Source organism: Oryx dammah, unplaced genomic scaffold (assembly GCF_014754425.2).
Source record: "Oryx dammah isolate SB20612 unplaced genomic scaffold, SCBI_Odam_1.1 HiC_scaffold_23, whole genome shotgun sequence".
In the NCBI taxonomy this organism is placed as follows: Eukaryota; Metazoa; Chordata; class Mammalia; order Artiodactyla; family Bovidae; genus Oryx; species Oryx dammah.
In genome coordinates, this window is record NW_024070207.1 from 1,633,305 (window position 1) to 1,637,364 (window position 4,060).

The following is a 4,060-nucleotide window of genomic DNA, read 5'->3' on the forward strand; positions in this document are numbered from 1 at the left end:
CCACTGAGATTTTGGGTCTTCCTTTTCATTACTGCAGCAATCAACTATTGTATTCTGAATAGTAACATACAACTCTAGAATGTCTGTTTCATTATTTACATAAAATAACTCACTTATTTCTATCACATCTTCATGTAGTCAGCAGAATGATTAAAAAGTAATCATTTATGCCATAACAGAAGGAAATGTTATTTTATTTGCATTGGTTTTTATGTAATGACTGAAAAAGAGGGTGGCCTAGGATATTTCACACTTATCAGCAATGATAACTGTCTAGGAAGTAAAACTACTTCATTATTCCTCTGATTATGGCCAAAACAATCTTCTGGTAAAGGTTTTTGGAAGGCAGTTTTAAAGCACTCATAGAAATCAATGAAGAATAGGGATGCTATTTCTTACATATAAGTATAGACGATGGTTAAAAAAAAGTGATAAGGAAATATATAGAAGACAATAGACTAAGTAGATTTAGGTGAACATTTAGTACGTTGCCTGCAGACTAAAAGCTAAATAAGTTATCCCTCATGTGAAAAGCACTACAACTGTTACTAGTATTGTGTGCTCTGTGATTCATAAGAATAGCTTTAGACAAAATACTTAAGTAAAGTTGTGGGATGAGAAACAGTGGGAAAGTCAATATCTATGCCAAAACCAATACAGAATTGTAAAGTAAAAATTAAAAATAAATAAATAAATAAATTTAAAAAAATTAAAAAAAAAAAAGAAAGTAGACAAGAGATGGGGGAAAATCAGTACAATCTAGATTAAGAATGTAATTGCAAGCAGAAAAAGAAAAAAATAAAAGATCTCAGACTGAAGATAAAGATTATATTGGAGATAAGGAGAATAAATAGAATTGGGGGTTCTGGTTTTGTATCTTGTGATACTTTCTTTGGCTATTACAAATTTGTTTTGAGAAAGGTTCACCTTTGACATTGTAGTTCTGTGGTCATTTTCTGTTTGACCATATTTATTTTACTGAAAAAAGAAGTATTTAATTTGTGATGTAGGTTTGAAGCTACTTCATGACTCATGAAAATTGTAGTCAAACATTCAAGCATACCTATGTACTTCAGAGCTGAACTAGTTTTCTTAGTCCTACTTGAGCTGCAAATAAGATGTGTTCTTTCTTCAAATGACTCTATCACTTTTGATTCCCATGACACATACATCAAACTACCTTTTTCTTGTTGTTGTTCAGTTACTAAGTCGTGACTGATTTTTTGCAAGTTCATGGACTAGAGCATGCCAGGCTCCTCTGTCCTCCACGATCTCCTGGAATTGATTAAAATGTATGTACATTGAGTCAATGATGCTATCTAGCCATCTCATCCTCTGCTGCCCCCTTCTCCTTTTACCTTCAATCATTCCCAATATCGGAGCCTTTTCCAATGAGTCAGCTTTTTGCATGATATGGCCAGAGTACTGGAGCTTCAGCTTCAGCCTCAGTCCTTCCAATAAATATTCAGGGTTGATTTTTTTTAGAGTTGGTTGATTTGATCTCCTTGCAGTCCACGGGACTCTCAAGAATTTTATCCAGCACCACAATTCAAAAATATCAATTCTTCAGCACTCAGCCTTCCTGATGGTCCAACTCTCACATCTGTATATGACTGCTGGAAAAACCATACCTTTGATTATGTATAACCTTTCCTGATAACTTAGTTGGCAAAAAATTGACCTGAAATGCAGGAGACCCTGGTTTGATTCCTGGGTTGGGAAGATCCACTGGAGAATAGATAGGCTACCCAGTCCTCTAGTCTTGGGCTTCCCTGCGGCTCAGCTGGTAAAGAATCCACCTGCAATGTGGGAGACCTGGGTCCGATCCCTGGGTTGGCAAGATCCTCTGTAGAAGAGAAAGGCTACCCACTCCAATATTCTAGCCTGGAGAATTCCATGGACTATAATCTATCGGGTCACGAAGAGTCAGACACGACTAAATGACTTTCACTTTGATTATACAGACCTTTGTCAGCGAAGTGATGTCTCTGCTTTTAAATATACTATCTAGGTTTGTCATAGCTTTCCTTCCCAACAGCAAGTCTTTTAATTTCATGGCTGCAGTCACTGTCTGCAGTGATTTTGGAGCCCAAGAAAATAAAATCTGTCATTGCTTCCAATTTTTCCCCTTCTATTTGCCGTGAAGTGATGGGACCATATATCATGATCTTAGTTTTTTGAATGTTGGTTTCCAGCCAGCTTTTTCACTCTCCTATTTCACTCTCATCAAGAGTCTCTTCAGTTCCTCTTTGCTTTCTGCCATAAGGGTGGTATCCTCTGCATATCTGAAGTTATTGATATTTCTCCTGGCAGTCTTGATTCCAGCTTGTGCTTCATCTAGCCCAGCATTTCACATGATGTACTCTGCAAATAAGTTAAATAAGCGGGGTGACAATATACAGCCTTGTCTTACCCCCTTCCCAATTTTGAACTAGTCAGTTGTTCCATGTCTGGTTCTAACTGTTGCTTCTTTACCTGCATAGAGGTTTTTCAGGAGACAGGTAAGGTAGTTTGGTATTCTCCTCTCTTTAAGAATTTTCTAGTTTGTTGTGATCCACACAGTCAAAGGTTTAGTATAGTCAATGAAGTAGAGGAAAGTATTTTTCTGGAATTCCCTTGATTTCTTCATTATGCAACAAATGTTGGTAATTTAATGTCTGGTTCCTCTGCCTCTTTTAAACCCAGCTTCTACATCTGGAATTTCTGGCTTCACATACTGCTGAAGCCTTGGTAGAAGGATTTTGAGCATAACCTTACTAGAATGTTAAATTAGTGCAATTGTATGGTAGTTGGAACATTTTTTGGCATTACCTTTCTTTGGGATTAGAATGAAAACTGATCTTTTCCAGTCCTATGTCCCCTGCTAAGTTTTCCAAATTTGCAGACATATAGAGTACAGCAGTTTAACATCATCTTTTATGATTTGAAATAGATCAGTTGGAATTCCATCACCTCCACTAGCTTTGTAGTAATGCTTCCTAAGGCCCACTTGACTTCACACTCCAAATCTCTGGCTCTAGGTGAGTGATCATACCATTGTGGTTATCCAGGTCATTAAGACCTTTTTTGTATAGTACTTCTGTGTATTCTTGCCAACTCTTAATTTCTTCTTCTTGCATGAAATGTTCTCTTGATATCTTCAATTTTCTTGAAGAGATCCCTAGTCTTTCCCAAATCTTTTGTTTTCCTCTATTTCTTTGCATTGTTCATTTAAGTTGGCCTTCTTGTCTCTCTTTGCTATTCTCTGGAACTCTGGATTCAATTGGGTATATCTTTCCCTGTCTCCCTTGCCTTTTGCTTTTCTTCTTTCTTTCGCTAGTTGTAGAGCCTCCTCAGAGAACCACTTTGCCTTCTTGCATTTGTTTTTCTTTGGAATTTGTTGCTGTTGTTGTTCACCACCTCCTGTACAATGTTATGAACCTCTGTCCATAGTTCTTTAGGCACTCTGTCTACCAGATCTGATCCCTTGAATCTAGTCATCATCTCCACTCTATAATCATACAGGATTTGATTTAAGTCATACCTGAATGACCTCATGGTTTTCTCTATGTTTTTCAATTTAAGCCTGAATTTTGCAATAAGGAGCTCATGGTCTGAGCCACAGTCAGCTCCTGGTTTTGTTTTTGAGTTTCTTCATCTTTGACTACAAAGAGCATAGTCAATCTGATTTCGATATTGAGTGATGTCCATGTGTAGAGTCGTCTCCTGTGTTGTTGGAAGCAGGTGCTTGCTATGACCAGCGTGTTCTCTTGACAAAACCCTCTTAGCCTTTGCTCTGCTTCATTTTGTACTCCAAGGCCAAACTTGCCTGTTTTCCAGATATCTCTCGACTTCTTACTTTTGCATTCCAATCCTCTGTGATAAAAGGGAAATCTTTTTTTTTTTTTTTGGTGTTAGTTCTATAAAATGTTGTATTATATATTTTGCATATCCACAGGCTCAGGTTGTTAAGAGCATTGGCTCTTGGATAAGTACTAGTTTAAAATTCTCACCCTGCCATTTCTTGATATGTGACCCTAAGTAAGTTAGTTCACCTCTCATGTGTGTTTCTTCAGATACA